This window comes from Delphinus delphis, chromosome 8, assembly GCF_949987515.2.
Source record: "Delphinus delphis chromosome 8, mDelDel1.2, whole genome shotgun sequence".
Taxonomy (NCBI): Eukaryota; Metazoa; Chordata; class Mammalia; order Artiodactyla; family Delphinidae; genus Delphinus; species Delphinus delphis.
The window spans coordinates 14,612,882-14,633,100 of record NC_082690.1 but is presented as its reverse complement, the minus strand read 5'-3'; positions in this window follow the sequence as shown (position 1 = coordinate 14,633,100).

The following is a 20,219-nucleotide window of genomic DNA, read 5'->3' as shown; positions in this document are numbered from 1 at the left end:
GTCTCTTTTAGAACTTGAAGGTGCCTTTGCAGTTCCAAGTCAAATGCAAATTGCCCGGCTCCTGTGGCACTCCCGTGGCAATCCTCCCTTCCATCTCTGCTAGCCTCAGACATGGAACCTAAGCCCCTCTCCATAGCCTCAGAAGCAGAGCATCAGGAAAGAGAATAGAATATGCCCCAAAGGGCCCAACTTGGCTTTAAAAACTGGTATTGTTATTTATATTTAATAGCAGCTTCAGAAAAAGCTGCAAATCCTAGGGCATGGCAGAAATGTAAATGCTAACTGATTGTTATTCTTACAGAAACTTAGAATTCAAAAATTTAATCATCCTCATTAGCATGATTTGGGCGACTTCAGTCCATAACCTCACCCTGGAGTTGATTATTTATGGCGCCTTGAACAGAAGTCAAAAATTAACATTGATTTAATGTAACAATTCCATCCCCAATATAATTCATAATGCAGATACGTTTGTCAAAAATAAATCAGCCTGCTTCGCCCATCTCAGAACAGGAAATCAAGAAATGAATAGAAAGAGAATCCGTAATCTTTCGTTTCTGTGGCTGTTCCCGCGCAGCCTTCCCCTCGTCAAGTCCGTGCCTGCCCAGGGACTGCTCTGGAGGTGGCTGAGAGCTTCAGAGTACACAGAAATCTATGAATCAAGACAGGCCAGGAAGCAGTAGGGTTCCCCAGGGATGGACTTCTTGCTCCTCCTGAAGGTTTTATCCAAGTAAGCAGCTTTCTAACAAAATCGAATGAGAAAAATGATCACACGGCGCTGGTCTGGTGGGAGGCTGCATGTGGAGAGCCATCATCTATGCCTTGCCTGTGTTTGAGGTTTCTCAGTGTATAGTTTGCCTTCACCTGCATCACCGCATTCAATCCTCACGACGATAGATACGGCCTGTGGAAACTGAGGCCCGGGGAAGTTAAGCAGCTTGTCCACATTCCACACGGTGTGCGCCAGGCAGTGCTGCCCTGAGATGCCCGTCTCCTGGCTCCACACGCAGTGCCCTCCATCTGCCAGCAGGTGGAAAGAAAGGCACCTGGCTGAGCAGCCTGTGTCCCAGCCAAGGACTCCATCAAGTGCTCGGAGTGACAGTGGGAGACAGTACTCCTGGAGCAGGCAAGAAACATCCTTAAGACATCACCAGCCCGCCAATTTCCAAAAGTTCAGAAATGGCATTCGTTACCTCTGCTGGAAAGGCTCAGAAAAATGTAGGATCCCCAGGCACTCGGCAAAATGTCCCAGGAGGAAACTCCCAGATGATTGGGGTCATAGTCATGCTGGGATTCTCTTTACCCCACTTCATATAAATTTGCGACCAAGGAAGAGCGCATGGGTAGCATGCTTTCCACGGGGAGTACCAAGGAGCCAGACCGGCATTGCGGAACAGGCGCTTCCTCTGTGCTAATTCTCTGTCTGGACTGCTAAAGCCGTCCAGACGTGCCAAGTTTTAGTGGCAACAGGTTTGCCTGCCAGGAGCCAGCCTCCTCGGCCTCCTGCCTCAAGCACCTACCTGCTGGACAATGCCAGCTCTCCCCTTCCCGTGCCAGGCGGAGTGGATGAGACCTCACGATGGACAGCAGAGTAGAGTGCCAACAGCCAGAGCCTCGCCCAGTGACTGGCAGGAAAGGGACCAAGCTCAGACTATGCCATTTGGCTCTCTGGCGTGTGCCGTGGAAAAGAACTGGCTGAGAAGAGGTAAAAGCTGTTGGCAAAACATGAAGTTCGGGTTCTCTCGGTCCCAGCTCAGCAGCGATAATCATGAGCTGGCTTGGCTTCTGTGTGTGTATGTGTGTCTTCACGCTCAATCACATGTTTTTAACAGTTATAAAATGAAGACAAAATCAGGCCAAAAGTTCACTGGTGAAAGAGAAAGCACCCGGGGCCTTGGATAAAATCACGGCCATTCTTAGATTGGGTCAACTCAGGGGCAACCTTGGGGCAGCCCCTTGGCGCAGCCTTGGGGCAACTAAGGCTGCGCACTGCAACTGCTGAACTCGCCTCCCTCGCCGAAAGAGCCCACGTGCCGCAAACTCCAGAGCCCACGCGCTCTGGAGCCTGTGCACCATAACTAGAGAGAGAAAACCCGCACACCCCAACCAGGGAGAAGCCCGCGCGCCGCAACGAAGAACCCGCGCTGCAACGAAAGATCCCGCATGCCGGAAGTAACACCTGACGCAGCCAAAAGATAAAGAAAACAAATATCTTTTAAAATAAAAAAAAAAATAAAACAGTGCCAGCATACAGGCAGAGAAGAGGCTCTCAATAAATATCTATGGAATAAGTGAATGGTTGAATGAATGAATGAATCAGCTCTACCGTAACTGTATCATGAAAGCAATCAGCTCCATATACACCCCCTGACCTGAAGCCCCAAACACAGAGAGTACCCAGTGATGGGCATCGGGGCATGGCACTCCCAGAGGGCAAGGGTGAGGTATGCCCATGTTCTCTGCTGTCAGCAGGGGATGGGAGAGCAAAGACTGCCTGCCTTCCTGTCTCTTGGATATTTACTTTATCCCATCCCAATGAGTTTCCCAACAGTCACATGTCTCCCTGATAGGCCCCTGTGCTGGGAATGCCCTGTGCCACTCGGCACCCATTACCATAGCACTGGCATCCATGCTCCATCTTGCCAAACAGCTGTCAGAGCCGGGCAGTGGGTGGCCGCGGCAATCTTGGCAATGCAGGCGGACAAGTTTCTACCTGAACTTTGGCTCTGCCAGTGACTGGATGGAGGAGCCAGAATGGAGATCTAGGCAAAGGAAGGTGCCTTCTCATTTCTGATTCCCAACCATACAGGACCAAGGGAAAGGGATGTGCTAATGGCGGTGGGGAAACACCAATAAGAGGAGACATTCTTTGGGCAGATAGGAGCTCAGATCTCCCCATTCATCCCCTTGCTGCCAGGCTCGCCTGCACACAACTCACCCAGGACAGACCTGTTCCTCCACGGCCCCCAGACAGAAAGCTCCTCTGATGTCTCATCAGCCACGTTCAGAACTGCAGACCTTCCCAATGGGCAATGGCACAGGAGTGGAGAAAACCAACAGTCTGATGATTCTCTCCTGCCACAGGTTGGAGAAAGCACCAATCCTCAACTTAGCCTCTCAAATACATGTGCTGTTACTGCTGCTGTTTTCAAAGACCCTGGCCCTACTTATGCCTTGTCCCGTGCACTTCCCTCTTAGGACACGGGAAACAATAAAAAAGAAGGCGGGCTTAACCCTTCCCTTGACAGGGATAGGGACTTGTCAGAGATGAGTAGGAGTGAGTTTGCAAGATGAATATCTTGGGCTTGCAAAAGGCTTTATGTTTGACAAAGCTTTTTCTCATTTGAGCCTTACAGCTGTGAGATGCGTAATACAGTATAAGTCCATATTACAGATGAGAAAACAGAGACTAGGCCAAGGCCACAAATGTTGTTCTAAGCCTCCTTTCCTCTCCTCATTACCCAGGTTCTAGGTCCCTGGAGAGTAGGAGAAGAGAAACGGTGGTACTAACAGGCCATGTTAATTGCAGCATTGCCCAGCTGGTAGAAGGTTGTGTGTTGCTCAGTCTGCTGCATCCTGTTCTCCTTCTGCTCTGTGAGATGAAGGGCCTGTGATGGTTAATTTTATGGGTCAACTTGACTGGGCCATGGAGTGCCCAGATATTTGGCCGAACATTATTCTGGGTGTGTCAGTGAGGATGATTCTGGATGAGATGAACATCTGAACCTGCAGACTGAATAAAGCAGATTGCCCTCCCTGGTGTGGGTGGGCCTCATTTAATCAGATGAAGACCTGAATAGAACAAAAAGGCTGAGTAAGAGGGAACCCCTGCTGCATGGCTGTTGAACTGGGACATTCATTTTTTTCCTGCCTCTGAACTTGAATGGAAACATCGGCTCTTCCTAGGTCTTAAGCCTGCTGGCTTTCAGACTGGAACTGCACCACCAGCTCCCCTGGGTCCCCAGCTTGCCGACTGCAGGCTTTGGGACTTGTCAGCCTCCATAATCACATGAGCCAATTACTTATAATAACTCTTCTTCTATATCTCTATAGCTATAGTTATGCATATATCTTTTGGTTCTGTTTCTCTGGAGAATCCTGACTGCTTTCAGACAGGTTCTGATTTAGGAGATGAGCTAGAAAACTGGGCTGGACTGAGGCAGGAGGCCTCCCATCCCCACATCAATCGAGAAAGGAAGGGTTGTCTGCTCTTGCACAGACTCCTTGGAGAAGCTGCCCTCCCTCCCACAAAGAATTTCTTCAAAAATATTTACTTACCCCTACCTTGTGGCAGGCACTGTTTTGGGAGTATGTCAGTGAATGAAGCAAAGATCCTTGCCCTCGTGACACTCAGTTTCCATTGAAGATGTAATCAGGAAATTAGTATATTACAAGGTGGGAAACACTATGAAAAAATTAAAAATTGATCAAGCGGTGGGGGGGGGATCAGGTGCATTGGAGTGGGAGCAAGAGTGTTGACGGCCTTGATGGGGAGGTGAGATTTGAGTGGATCTGAAGGAGGTGAAGGAGCGAACCAAGCAGATGTTTGAAGGAAGAGCATTCCAAACAGGAAACAGCCAGTGCGAAGTCCCTAAGAGGCGAGGTGCTTGTGAGCACAAGGAACCACAAAGAGGCTAGCTCGGCTGCCTCGGAGAGACAGTAAAGAAGGGCAGAGCGGCAGGACACAGGGATGAGGTAACAGGAGGCTGGGTCACACAGGGCTGCTGTCGAGATTTGAAGGGAAGCCACGGCAGGGCTTCTGGTAGAGGAGGACATGATCTGATTTTGTTTTTTAACAAGATCCCTCTGGCTGGCTGTTGAGAACAGACTGTAAAGGGGGCAAGGATAGAAATGGGGAGACCAGTTAGGAGGCTCTTGTCAAAATCCAGACAAAGAGGATGGTGGCCCCTCCCAAGGTAGTGTCAGAGGTCTGATTCTGGATGGAGTCAGCCAACAGGTGGAGACACCCCTGAAAGCAGAGCAGGCAAGTTTAAGGGTCTTGGGTCCTTCTTCTCTCTGCCCAGGGATGTGTCTCCTGGGGCGCAACTAGGAATCCACCTTCTTTGGAGGGGGCTGTGGAGGAGGATGAGACAGCCAAGTTCTAGCTCCTTCCTCCACATCTGGTGCAGCCGTTAAAGGCTGATGACACCATACAAGTCCTAGAGCCAGAGTGAGGGGCGAAGAGGAAGGGGATGAGGGTCTCTCCCATAAGTACCGTCAGTGGTGTGCTGGGAAAGGTTTAACAACTGGCTCTCCAGGAAAAAAGAAAAGTGTGTGAATATGGGTGTTTGTGATTTTACTGATATAAAGGGTGCACTGCATATATTTTACAAAAAATAATAAAATGTACAACACTCTTTATTGTAAATTCCACATATCCAATTGGTTTTCACAGAATGCTTCTGCTGATTTTTGCAGAACTCTTCTATCCGTAGCCAACCTATGGCTGCAATTGACAAATGAGTGTAGTTCTCACATGCATTTTGGTTAATATTTGCATTTACATTAATGGGTAAAAGGAAAGTGAAACGACAAAGACATTTGTGGGAACCTCCTCCGTCAATGATGTGGCTTCTTTGCTGCATCAGATAATAATTTTCAATTACTGCAAGAATATTTCCTCAATTTTTTTGTGTTATTTACAGTGTAATAGCTACACACACCACGTACTTTTAGGTTTAATCTGCATCATTAAGATTTTCTCCATCACTGTTTTTAAGTCTAAACAAATAATAAAACAATAAACGAAGTCCTGACTTAACGGCATTTGCCAATTTCCATGCTGCGAATCCCCCCCGCCCCCGGCTGATTTCAAGCTACCAAGGTGATGTCATTGAATGTGGAGTTGGAAAGAGATGCTTAGCAGTGAGTCATTGCACAGCATTTCCAACAGACAGATACAACCAACGTAAATAACCTCAAGAGCACAGATAATAGTAAAGTAATTAAGAAGTAATGAGTTTTGAGTATTTATTACCTTTGTGTTCAATGTAACTTATTTAATTGTAAGTTTATATAGTTTAATTTTTAATAATGGCCATGTTTATCAACCAGCTGGCAAAAATCACTGAAAGTTTAACTGACTCTTGTGAGTCGATACCAGCCAGCTCTGGCACCCTACTGACTGTATGGTGCTTTCACAGAAATCACCCATCTTCTCAACTGGGAGACCAAAAATGGGGAAACTGAGGCTCAGAGGGGTGAGGTGATTTGCCCAAGGCACCTGGCAGTTGATGGCCTTGAGCGAGGGTGGCCTTGGGTGTCGGGTATGGGGTGAGGGGAGGACGGTGGAAACCCCAGGGGGCCAGAAGAAGTTTCATACAAGGGCAGGGAGGGTCGATAGAGGCTGTGGATGGGAGGGGCCCTCAAGCCCACACCCCCATTGCCACCACCTGTTCCCCCAGCTGCCAGGCTAGCCTCTCAGGATGGGACCTTGGTGGATTTCCATGGAGAGACAGCCGCACCTAAGTTGCATAGCCTGTGGTTGATTAACAAATTAGCTGTTAATCATGCAACAATCAACGTAAATAACAAGTTTGTCCACAGGATGGGAGACGTGACAGGGCCAGCCTCTTTGGTTGGGCTCGTCATGAAGTCAGCATGTGGGGATCTCAGGCCAAAGGGAATTAGGTGGAGTGTCTGGCCTGCTGGCCCAATGCACTAGTGTTTCATTGTCCCAGAAATGAGCTAGGGGCCAAGGGAGGGGTTGAGAGGCAGGAACTAGCCCCCAAAGATACCAGCTGCGCCTGGGAGGACAGCCCCCTTTACCCCCTTAAGTCATCAGCATCCTGTTTTTGTTCCCCAAGTTCCTTCTCTACCAATCACTGCCTCCAAAATGCCTACTTGACCCTCTGGGTCCCAGAAGTGAGAGTTATGATAGCAAGGCCAGGCCCTCTCCAGCCTCCCCAGGCCCACCCAGGTCCTGGACGTGGAGGGAGGGGCAGTGTGTAGTCCTAAACCCCAGGGAGGCTTTTGGTGGGGTCGCTCTGAATTTGACCCAGCTCAGAAGCTGAGGGCAGAGCAGGCCTCCTGAAGTTGGGGATGCTGGAAGGGGCAAGGGCAGCAGGGAGAGTGTAGCCAGGGACTGGCCAGAGCTTGGCCCACACCCTAGCTTCTGTGCACAGGACGGAGAGCCCACCAGCCTAGAGCTGTATTTTCTGAATCCATTAGCTGTGTGACCTTGGGCAAGTTAAAGAACCTCTCTGAGTTTCCATTTTCTCCATGTTAGAAAATGAGTTAACAATACACTAAATTCTGGGTTTTTATACATTTTCTATTGTTTTTAACTATTTAATGATCTGGATGTTTTTCTGGGCAGTACCCCCTCGTGGGCCCTGTTTGCCTTCCCAGAAGCCCTTGGTCTCCTGCTTCACTAGCTCTGATAGGAGCATGGAAAGAAGGATTCAGTGTCTGCTTCTGGCCTCCATCCCCTGACTCCTCAGTCTAGAAGCTCACTCCCCCTGGATTTTCCTTCCCCGCAGGATCTAGAATCTGCATTGCGGCAGCCGGTGCCTTGCAATTGGTGGCAAAGCACCAGGACCTCCGCACAGGGGTCTGCATGGCCCTGAGGGGCCAGTTATGCCCCCAGTCCCAGTGTCCAGGCTTTTTCAGCCCTGGAGATGGGGAAAACATAAGCCTGGGAGTCCCACAGACCGAGGCTCAGAGCTGCTCCTGCCACTGGACAGGTGACAGGAAGCGAAGGCTCCAGGCCCCCTTCCCTCCTTTTCCACCAAGGCCCTCAGGGCAGCTCTCCTGGGACCACGGGAGGGGTGGGGCAGGGCAGGGGGAGCTCCTCCTTAGCATTTCCCCCACCCTCAGATCTCTCAGCTGCTAGGGACAGCTCAGCCCAGAAAGGAGTTGAAAGCAGGCCCAGTTCAGCCTTGGGCAACTCACTCAGGGAGGGGAGAACCAGTGAGAGGTGAGCGGCAGCATTGGGAGAAACAGGTGAGAAGCTGAAATGGGGGTTGGGGAGAGACCAGAGTGGGAGGCAGGAGGGGAGGGAGGCGCTGACACAGCACTGGCTGTGCACATTGCTGCCATAAATCACTCTGGGAGAGGCCTGGGAGCCCTCACAGCGGGAGGGAGAACACCGGAAATCCCAGATCCTGTGTGAAATCCCCGTTCCCCTGGAGGCCTGGGCACCTGGGGCCGCCCTTTGTTCTTGCCAGGGGCCTCCGTTTACCCCACTGCAGAATGGGGAGCACGATCCCTTCCTCCTAGACCCTAGGCAGAGACTGTGTCCTGGGGACATCGAGGTCCCCACGCAGACGTACGTGGACAAGCAATGGGCTTATTAGCAGTAATTCTCATTCCTAACAGTATTAATTTTATAAAAAAACAACCTCATGCGGAGCTCTGGGACAGGCCTGCTCTAGGGTGTGGAACAATAACTAACGTTTATGTAGTGCCTCACAGCATGAAAACCAGGGTGTATTTCTCTCCTGTGATTCCCACAATAAGGTAGGAATGCAGGTAGGGTGGAGGGTGTTCTTGTTTTACAAGCCAGGAATTCCCAGTTCAAAGAAGCCCCGGGCTGCCCGGGACCATGGAACCAGGTAGCTGGGGGGAGCAGGAACTACACCCCAACCTTGCCCTTTCTGTGGGTCACACGGGAGAACCCAGTTAACATGACCGAATCCTGGGAAGGAGAGAGATCACAGGACGTTGGGGTCTGTGCCACTTCCTTGTTATAATGAAGATAATACCCACCCCCTAGTGTTGCTGGGCACATTAGGAGAGAGAATGGATTCAAAGGGCTTAGCAGAGCTCCTAGCAGAGAGTACGTGCTCAATTGACGTGAGCAATGGATTTATCGTTCCTAAGATTTAAGGGAAGGGGTTTTGCCCTGATGGTTTGCCTGCCACTCATTGGCCAAGAGATGGACATAATGACCCCCCAGTTCCCTCCCAGGGTGACGGGCCCAGAAAGTCATTTTCACAGCCTTTCTCATTTTCCCCTAGAGTCCCCTGCCTGTGCAGCTTTTGGGGCTTAGACGCCCACAGCCAGAGGACATTACCAAGGTGTCCTAAGCTAAAGCGAAGGAAACAGGGCTCTAGACCCTGGGGAGTTAAGCAGCTTCTGCCCTGACCTTGGGCTTGGAGCCCACCTGAGCCCAAGGCAGACCCCGGATAGATTTGTTCTTCATCAAAGCTATGACTGGGGAAGAAGCTTGGGGCAGTGCGAGAGCATGGACTCTGGATCCCAACAGATCTGAAACCTAACTCTGCCTCAGTTTCCTTATCTGTAAAGTGGGGTTATAATAGCCATAGTGGGGATTGAATGTGGTTACCGTGGTTAAGAGTTCCCCTCCCTCTCCCTTCCCTCACTGTGGAGGCCAGAATAAAGCCTAGGATGCCAGACCACTGGGCAGAGCTGCCCGACGCTCCCTGTGTGGACATCCTGGGGCCAGGTTCCCTGGGAGGCAGGACTCTCATCAGGCAGGACCAGCAGGTGGGATGCTGGTCACAGGAGCATCCTGGCCTCTCCATTTTCTTCAGGCCTGGAAGCTGCCCCAGCCTTCCAGGATGTACCACCCACCTGAGGCTATGGACCCTGGGAGACGGCCCTGCCTGAGTGCCCCGACCCCCGGCCCTCCTCCAGGGTCCCCCTGACGCCTGTGCCGCACATGAGCATCACTCGTGGCCTCTTCCTGCAGCAGGTGAGCAACTCAGGTGACACGTTCGGAGGCTCTGAGGGCCCCGCCACTAAGTGGTGTAATTTAGCTTGGGTTCTGTGTTTTGATTTTGCCCAGCTGCGTCTGTATGCATTTAGATTAATCCTGTTAGCTAGCGGGAGCGGGGCTACCTGCTGTTTATCAAGAGTGCTTGTGTGATTCCCGTTGAACATGCAGCCACCTTCCCTGTGCACAGAAGCCCCCAGTCTCCTCCCTCCCGCCGGAACAGGGAGAGGCGGATGGGTCCACGGAAGGGGCTGCCAGAGCTACCCACACTTGGCCTAGCACAGACCCACCTCTCGGCCTCTTCCAGCCTCAGCACCTCCCGCCCGGCTCCACCTTCATTGCAAGGTCTTTAACCTGCTGCATCTTGGAGTCTAGAGGCCTCCAGGATCATGGGTGTGACGGCTCTAAAGCCAGCAGGAGTCCGGGTGCTCTGAGTAATGTTTGGAGACACATCCCTGACTCTCAGTTTTCTCACCTGTAAGACGGGGCTAGTGATACCCATCCTACTTACACAGAAGCTTGTCCCGAAGGTGAAATGAGAGTATTTGCCCACAGTGCTTTGCGAGGTGTCAGCTCTGCTGCGTTGTCAGATGCAAGGCATCCCAGAGGCAGGGTCCAGTTCTGCCCTCCCGCTCGGTCACCAAGACACGTGACCTCTGTGATACCTCATGTAATACCCGCCCCATCAACTCACAGGGTTGATGCCAAGACCAACTGAGATCAGTTTTCACCCATCACTGGAACTCCTACCGGGTGCTTTCAACACAGCATCTAATTTCATGCAGGGCAACCCATGGAGGGGGAAATGACCACCCCAGACTACTGATAAGGAGCCTGAGGTCAGAGAGGTCCTCTGCCTCCAAACTCAAGCTCCCATCATTTGTGCTTCACCCATGGGGACACTGACTGGGTCAAGTCCTGTCCCTCTGCACAAGGTCACATCAGTGGTGTGATGAGCTCCAGCTGGAGGTAGATGCGTGGGCAGGGCCACTGCTCCTTGGAGCTGCAGGTACCTCAGCAGAACCCCAGCTCCCCTACCCAATACCGACCAGCCCTCTCCTGCTGGAGGGTTTGAGGGCCGCCAGAGGTCACCGGTTCAGCCCTCTGCCCAGCACTTCCCAGGGGTTCACCCGCCTGAGTGACACCTCTTCCTCCATGAAGGCATTCCCTCAGGGTCCATCATCCATCCCTTGGGAAATGCTTCCTGAGCAAGGTCATCCCCCCACCAAGCTCTCCATTAGCAACTCCCCAGCCTCTGTCTCCACCCATACCTCTCCCCTCAGCCTCAGTTTTTTTCTATGGATTTATTTCTCTTTTTTGAACAGCTTTATTGAGCTACAACCCAAATAGCCTATAATTCACCTATTTAAAGTCTACAATTGAATGGTTTTTACTTTATTCACAAACGTGTGCAAGCACCACCACAGTTCGCTTTAGAACATTTTCATCATCTCAAAAAGAAACCCCGTACCTTTCAGCCGTCACCCCTCCATCCCCCCAGCCCCACTCAAGTCCCTAAGCAACCATTAACCTACTTTCTGTCCCCACAGATTTGCTTATTCTGGACTTTTGTAGGAACAGAATTGCGTACTAGTGGACTTCTGGGACTGGCTTCTTCCACCTAAGGTTTTCGATGTCCATCCACATGGTAGCATGTGTCAGGATTCCATTCCTTTCACGGCTGGATGAGATTGTGTGGATACACACATCTTGGTCACCCATTCATCACTAGGTGAACAACTGGCTTGTTTCTACCTTTTGGCTCTAATGAAGAAAGCTGCTATAAACGTTGGCATCCAAGGTTCTGTGTGGATGTATGTTTTCTATTCTCCTGAGTATATACCTAAGAGTGGAAGTGCTGGGTTATACGGTAACTATGTTTAACCATTTGAGGCATTTCACACTCTTACCAGCAGTGTATGAGGTTCTAATTTCTCCACATCCTGGACAACACTTGCTATTATCTGTCTTATCGATTATCACCAACCTACTGGACGTGAAGTGGCGTCTCATGGCGGGTTTGATTTGCGTTTCCCTGATGACTAACGGTGTTGAGCATCTTTTCATGTGCTTATTGGCCATGTGTAGTTCCTTGGAGAGATATGCATTCTGATACTTTGTCCACTTTTTAATTGGGTTGTCTTTTTATTATGGACTTGTAAGTGTTCTTTATATGCTCTAGATTTAAGTCCCTTCGTCTCAGATTTTAACACCTACCTAACTGGCATAGCTTTATGGTCGAGCAGGAGGACCATGGGCTCTGAAATGAGACCAGCTTGGGTTCAAATCCCCACTCAGGCACTGAGTCGCAGAGAATTTATTTAACTCATCTATAGAATAGCGGTAACGGCACCTGGGAAATAACACGCGCTGCTTGTGTTTAGCTGGTGCTACGCATGGGGCTGAGAGTCTTTACAGTTTTCCCACTGAGATAGGTAAGGAACTGTTATTATTCCTGTTTTGCAGGGGAGGCAACACAGGCACAGAGAACTTGCTAAAAACTGTGGAGTGGCAGAGCGGGGAAACCCCACATCTGGGGGACTCTAGTGCTGAGAGCCACAACGGTGTATTGCCTTCCCGAGGCAGACAATTGACAGGGGTTAAATGAATGAGTGAATGCATGCCTTCCCTGACGGGGACCTCACTACTCACAAAGTCGTCTGCTCTACTCTTGGACATTCCTAGTTACTGCTAATTCTTTCTTTCATTGAGTAAAAGTTGCCTCCCTCATCAGAACCTCTCCCACTGGCCCTGGTTCTGCCCTCTAGCAGACTCCTGATGTGTAGGGGCTTGGGTCACTGCTGCTAACTCCAACCCTGGTCCAGAAGAGGTCCCCTGTGTCCCACATTCATGCACGAGCCCCAGCCCTGCCCTGCCGACCACGCTCCAGGGTTGAGTCTGGGGAGTGACCACTCCCACTGGTCCATCCGGCCCTCCCACTGGATACAGAGAGAGCCAGATTCCCCTCCCCAGGAACCAGGGCCTGAGCCCTCCACAGGGAGATGAGGCCCTCGTCAACTGCGATGTGGGAGCCATGTGGCTTTGAGACCAGGTCGGGTTAAGGCAGCAGCGAGAGCCAGGCGAGAGCCGGACGAGCCTGTGGCTGGCTGGTGGGAGGGGTGTACACGGGGAGCTGCTCATTCCAGCGATCTGAGCAATCCCACGCTTGGTTAGCTCTGCGAGTGACGTTGCTTCAGAGCTGACCTGTTCTGGCCCCAAGGCTGACCCAACCAGTGGGCTGGGAGGCCTGGGGGGGAGCAGGGGTGGACTTCAGTGCAGGGCCCCCCCCCCACAATCCCCCGAGAAGCGCAATCAGCCTGTCGCACCGTCAGGCGGGACAGCGTACCTGAGCCCCTCGGCCAGCCCCTCCAGACAAGGAGGGAGCCCCACCTCTGTCTCTTCGCCACAGCAGGGGTCCTGGGGTGGGGTTCCCTTATGCCTGCTCTTGAGAATTCAGGCTGCGCTAGACGGGCTAGGACCATAAGCCCCAGCATGCAGGGCCAGGACCCCCAGCTGTGTCCTGGATGCAGAGGGAGCTCCCCTGACATGAGCAGACCCGAGGGCTCTTGTTTGCAACAATTCCTGCAGCTCCGTATTAGCTGAGAGGCTGGCTTGAATCCTGCCTCTGCAAGTTACTTCCCTGGCCTCAACTTGCATTTCTATGAAATGGGAATAGGGATGCTTATGTTGCTGAGGTGTTGTGAGGATTAAATGAGTCCTTCAAGCCAATCCCACAAGATTACACACTCTACGATTCTATTCGTTTGGCATTCTTGATACCAAAATGATAGAAATGGAGAACAGATCAGTGGTTGGCAGGGATCAGGAAAGAGGGAGGAAGGGGGAGGTAAGGGTGCCTATAAAGGGCAACAGAAAAGATCCTTTTGCTGATGGAAATGCTCTGTATGTTGCCCGTATCCCTGTCAGTATCCCGCGTGTGATACTGTACTAAGGTTGTGCAAGATGGGGGGAACTGGACACAGGATACACGGTTCTCTCTCTGTTATTTCTTAAAACTGCATGTGAAACTACAGGCATCTCAAAATTAAAAGTTTACTTTTTTGAAAAGAGAGTTACCTCGTGAAGAAGATACCTGTAGAAGAATAGCGTCTATAACATTAGGCATTCTTGCTATCCGTTCCTCTGGGTTCCTCTATAAACGGGTATGGCCTGGGAACCGGCATTGCATGAAGCTGTCACAGCAAAAGAGGGAAGGAGCTGAGAAGAGCCTGACTACGTGTTAACACCTTTTACTTCTGTGGCTGCCATGAGTGCGTAATAAATGCATGAGTGAGTGAGTGAGTGAGTGAATGGCCATTGCAGCCAGTGAGCTGGAAACGAAAGGGGCTTAAAGCAAGTGATATTTAGGGTAGACACAGGGCCAATCTTGCAGCCACTAGGATGGCCAGCCCAGGGCCCTACCTTGGCTGGTCACCTCAGGCTGTGCTGTGGGGTGTGCCGGGAGCAGGCTGTGTGCCTGCACGGACAGTACTTTACTTAGTGCAAGAGTCAGTCACGTCGGACGAGGAGAGCCCCGACTTCTCCCGGCAGCGTGGGGAAAATGGAAGCCTAGCATTTTCAATGTAAGGTTTAGTTACATAATGCCTATTGGTGCTAGTAGATTACAGAGTGGATATTAAATCCCGCGGGATTCGGAATCGGAGCATACAAGTGGAATCTGTTAACTAGGAGGAAGCCGTCAGAAGGAGCTGGTGGAGAAAGCCTCTCTGTGATGCACAGACCTGGATCCTACAGCCTCCACTCCAGGACCACAAGGGGATGGTGATCACTGAAGTTTTAGGGGCTGGAATCGCTTTCCTTACTGGCTCCCCCAGTGGATTCTTCCCATGTTACAGATGAGAACGCTAGGGCCCAAATGCACCCCAGGGTTTTGCCGTCAGAATAGGAACTCACACTTCAAGCCCGTCCAGCCCTTCTCTCTCCTCTCCATCTGGTGGACTCCTACACTACCTTCAAAATGGCCCAAGACCCCCTCCTCCAGGCAGCTCCTGAATTACCCACTGGGGTTCGTCCATGAGCCCGAGGGCTTTCAGGCATTCCATTCACCGCAGTCACTATCATCCAGGACTTTCCTCGCTCCCCACCCCTTCTTTGAAGGGAGCGTCATGACTTACCCTCCTGCAGCCTCGCCACCAGGCCCACCGGAGTATCCGTAGAACATGCTGGAGACAAACGGGGCTTTTACGTTACATTTGTATTTGTCGTCGAACCGCTGACGCTTTTTGAATATGTGATGCGTTCACAGTGCTCAAGGCTCAAGAGGTACAGAAGGATAAGGGTGAAAGTCTCCCTCCGCCTGCCTCGCAGCCCAGCTCCTCCCTGGGGGCAGCCAGTCTCCTGTGTACCCATCCAGGCTTTATCCTGCAAGCAAACACGCACATGCTTCTCTCCCTTTCTTAACAGAACAGAATAGGACACACGTTATCCCCCCACACTAGCTTCACTTCACCACCTTTCTTGGAGGCTGTTTCTTATCCCTGCCCAGAGGATGTCTTCATGTCCCCCGCCATCTTTGTACCAGACCCCGCAGCTCCAGGAAGGGGAGCCTGAGGGGCTGGGGGCTGCAAGGATGGACTGCCAGGTCTCCCTTTACTCCCAGACAGGTCTGAGGTTGCTTGGGTACCTTGAGACGGCCTCTGAGGCTGACCTGGACCAGCACGCTCAGAAGCGTGGACACAGGGCCTCCAAGCCTTGGGCCCAGCCCACGGGACGGCAGCGGGGAATGTGACAGCTTCCCTGGGGCCAGGATGACAGCCCAGCACGAAGGCTCAGGCTCAGGCTCAGTGGAGAAGGAGGATATAGAAGCTTATTAGTTTAAGCAGGATGAAATGTGTAAATTAATTACCCCGGCCACTCATGCATGTAGCGGCCGGCCCCGCATGCTGGGAGGAGACGCACTAGCCTCCATCCTTCCCGTGCGCGGTTGCCTCTCCTGCCAGATGCAGCCAGAGGACCCGTGGCTGCATGCCCAGGCGGGGAAGGAGGGGCCCAGACTCGTCTCGTCCCCAGAAACCAGAGTGGGTGGTCTTAAGGGATGGGCAGGCCCTCCCCTGGAATGGTGAGGTTGGATTCTGCCGCCAGCAAAAGCAGGGTCCGAAAGAGAAGCCCGACACCCACTCACTGAACATTTATTTCTTGAGGGATAAGGTGCCAGGAACTGTGGCAACGCTTTACTTACTTCCTTTCATTTAATTCTCACAAAACACACGGGTGGTTGTGATTACTAGCCCCATTTCGCAGATGAGAAAACTAAGGGCCAGGCTCTTGAGATGCCACGGATCCTAGGAATGAGCGAAGGCGCTCCCACCAGTCCTGCTGCCACACGAATCCTCGTTCCCGCCCCTCTGCTCTCACCTGGATCTGCGCCAGGTCATCTAGTCCAGATCCTACTCTAGGCAGGTCCCCACCAAAGACCCACAACCTCACCTCTCGAGGAATAATCGTGAGTTCCACACCTTCCACTGCCAGCTCCGCCTTCAGCAAGTTGCCAATCAATCATGGGTTTTGCAGCCCACTGAGCGTCTTCACATGAGGATGCAACCAACCTCAGAGAAATAGTTTGCTCCCCAAGGCCAACCGCAAGGCCAGTGGGGAAACAAATCATCAGTCTACTTGGGATTAATTTGCTAATAAACATGAGCTAGCCGAAGACCTCCCCCTCCCTCACCTGGCTACGTGTCCTCCCTGGAGAGCCTCAGGGACCCAGGGCATCTTTCTCATCCCCTGGGGAGGGCGTCCTGGCTCACTCACCCACATCCTCTTGCAAGAGGGTCTAGTGGCTCCCAGGGTCCTGGCCCCAGTGCCTCCTCCTTCCCTTGCCTCTCTCAGCTTCAGCCTAGGCAAGGTGACGAATTAGGAGCCAGGAGTTAGCACATCCATCCAGCAATTAGCGTTTATCTCTCTTGATCGTGTGCCTGGACAACAGTTCATTTTCAAACTTAATGGTCAACACTCAGAAAGGTAAACCTGCCTGGGTCACTCCTGGGAGGTGATGTGAGGGTTTGGTGGGAAGACGAGGACAGGGTAGGAACTCAGCCCACACCTTTGCCTCCAAGCTGCCACCCCTCCCCAGAGTTATTCCTGAGGCCTCTGCCCTCCCCATAGAGCTGATCAGGAGGAATGTACAAGATCGCCCCCATTCCATGTGAGCAGCAAGTCTGAGGATGACAGACATCAGTGGGCTCTGCAGTTTGCAGCCCCTCGGCTTTTTCTCACTTTGGATTTCAAGGGCTCTGACTTTCCATCTCGCACTTCACTTGGGGGTCTGCCTTGTACAGAGTCCCGCCTTCGGGGGCTGCAGAAGTGACCCTCACCAGCCCACCCAGCCCCCTTCCTCAGGCCCACAAAGACAGCGCAAGGGCAGCAGCGCCCACGTGGAGGGGACCCTCCCCATGCACCACGCTGCAACCTTCATGCCAGGCTGGACAGGGTTTGATGGGGTGAACAGGAAGCCCCTCCTTCCTGCTCAGCTGTCGTGATGCATTCCACAGCCTAGGACCTCAGGGTCTATTTAGCTAACGCAGAAAGAGGGAAGAAAGGGGCTCCCTTTGAGGGGCTGTTCCTGACTGCAGGGCTAGGGGAGGGAGGCTTAGTGCCCATTAACTTGTGGTGAAATGCTGCCACCTGCTGGCCATATCTCAGAACTGCATGGAGCCCTGGGGCTGGTCAGGAGACCAGAAACTGCCCAGCAGCCTGCCAGTAGCCCCTGTCCAACTGCAGAAGGTTGAAAGGACCAGAAACCCGAGCTTGCTCTCAGGTTTGGATGTTGATTTCACAACAGTCATATTATTGTGTATCAATGATTGGGCGCTTGCTGTGCCAGGTGCTTTTCACACATTCCCAACAATCCTGTAGGATGCCTTTACGGAATTCACCCTCCTAGAGGCCAGGGAGCTCACCGAGGTCACACAGCTGCTGAGCGGTACAGTCGGGACTCGCTCAGGCAGTCTGGCTCCAGACTCTGTCCTCCAAACTCCGAAGCCCACGTTTCGGTTCCCCACCCGATGGAATGTCCCAGATAGCCCCTCACTGGACCTCTCCCCAACTCCCCTTTTTTTTTTTCTTTCATCTCCCAGCTGCCACCCCTCCCCCCAGATAGCTGTTTCTCTGCCTCCAAGTCCTGTCCACATGCCCACTTTCCTCTAGGAGAACAAAACAGAGTAACCCCTGATATCACGGAGTCCATATTCCAGTGGGTCCTGAAGATGCAGGTCCAGAGCAGAGCTCCACGCTTCTGAGGCCCCCGCCTCCCCGCTCCTGACCAGGAAAGGCATCTCTTCAGGGAAGGCCCAAGCCCCATACTGTCGGGGTCTAAAGGTGAGGGGGGGCAGTCGGGTGGGTAAGGGGAGGCGTGGGGAGTCAGGAGTCCAGTCCACCTGGCTCTCGACCAGGTCCTGATCAGAGCTCTAACCTGGTACCAAGCTCCATTCTTCAGTCCCTTCGATCCAACCACTCACGCTATGATCTTTGCTGCACAGAGCTGGGAAAGGACCGCAGGAACGATCCAGTGAAAACACCTCAGTTTTTAGATGGGGAAGGTCGGGACCAGAGAGGGCAAGCAGATCACACAGCCCAAAGTGATGGAGTCAGGAAAAGAAATCCCAACTACTTGGCCCAGCTCCCTGCTGAGCCCCAGCTCTGCCACGCTGCCTCCTCCAGTCCAGACCCCACAGGTCCTCACCCCTGTGCCGGCAGGCTACCCACAGCACCCCCGGAATCACCTGAGGCACAGAGCTTGTGAGGACAGGGCACAGGGGAGCATGGATCTGAGAGACACTAGACTAGAAATGGAGTCTTGCTTCTCTCCTTTCTCTCCTGTTCTGGGGAGGGACATGTCCCCTCCCATTCCCTGAGCCACGTGGGGCCTGCGATAGTCCCAATGTTTTCATTCACGCTGAGGAGGGAGGCTTTCTAAGAAGTGGGAAGAAAGGATTCCCTTGATTGCTTTATAATCACAGCTCTGGCGGTAATGGAAATGGTGGGGATGGATGTGGGAGCACCGTGCTTGGGGGACGTCCTCACCCAGGTCCCAGCAGAGGGCCCAGGGCCTCCAGGCTGCAGGTGGCCGCTCCTGGGGAGGCCCAGGCCTCAGACAGGCAGGGGCCCAGCCGCCCCCATGGCTCTAAGCCCAGAGAATTCAGCAGGACCGGGGTGCATTTCCCCTCCTCGAGCTGGCGGGCTTGGGGAAGGGCCCAAAATGTGGGCACACAGGCCCTTTCTCAGAGCATCTGGGCGCCCCTGGAGCCCCGGGGGCGGGGGTGGTGGCCCTCTTTACCATGACAGCCACAGGGACTGCAGGTCCTAAAGAAGGTAGGGGAGGCCACGGGGCACTGGGTGCCACTGAGATGGACCTGCTGGGAGGGGAACACTCCTCAGAGGGCATTGCTCATGGAAGCAGCACCCAGGGCTGTGGGGAGAGCAGCCAAGGCCGAGGACCCTGCTCCCAGACCTCAAGAGAGGGCACCAAGGGGGCAGAGCATCCCACGCGCAGTCAGCTCTGCTTCCTGATGACGGCAGAAGGTTCTCCCTTCACCTTCCCTTCCTTCCTTCCCCTCTTTCCTCCCGGTCATCCTCTTATCCATCTCTCCTGATTCCCAGGAGCCCCCTTCTGGGACGTCTGGCTGCTGCCCAGCCCAGCAGGGCAGGGAGGGGAAGAGGAGGGTGTTGCCCCTCCACGATGGACCAGCAGTGAGCTCACTGAGGTGCGTGGGGCTGCTCCCCTGGGATCATTTGGCCCCTGGTGGGGAGCAAAGAAGGACATGAGAATGGAGGGGACTGGGGGGGGGGTCCCAGCCATACCGGGGCAGGGGTGTAATTTTCTTGCACCCTCTTTCCCTCCCTCCCAAGTCATACTTCCTTCTGTTTTGCTTGCCTCTTCCAGGGAGCCTTCCCTGACTGCGTCTCCAGGCCTCTCTGGGTTCCCAGGGACTGGAAGGCCTCATCTCCTTTCCCCATGGCCCAAATTCAGGATGGCGCTGCCCTCGGGAGCGGGGCTCCCCTGCCAGGCCTCAGCTGTGGGCTCCCCTGCCCAGGAAGCCCTCCCCCTACTAAGAAGGCTCTCAGGTCCGAAGCCTCTGCTTGGCCTCCACCCCAGCCTGTGGGTAGCCACTCCTGGGCCTGGCTCCCCTCTGGGGACTCTGAGGTAGGCTGGCCAGGGGCTCTGAGCTCTCACAGCCCTCGGGGTATTCAGGTGATCCCCCGGACCCCACCTGCACCATCCTCCCTTCTGCTCACTGTTAACCGAGGCCGCTTCAGAAAGGTCCAGTGTCCTGCACTGCCCACTAGGGACTCAGGTGGGTGTGGGGAGGGGTGGGAGGGAGACCCAAAGGAACCACGTCTTCTGGAGGAATGAGGGGAGATGACCACATACTCATCAGAGGTGGAGAAAGTGTGTTCAGAAGAACTGCAGCCAGCCCCTCCGGTGACCCTCAGGGAAACTCTTGTTCAATACAAAGAAGTGAGTGATCAGTGGTTTATTCAGGAAGGTAAAGCCCAAGCTGAGTGTCTCCCTCCCTCCCTC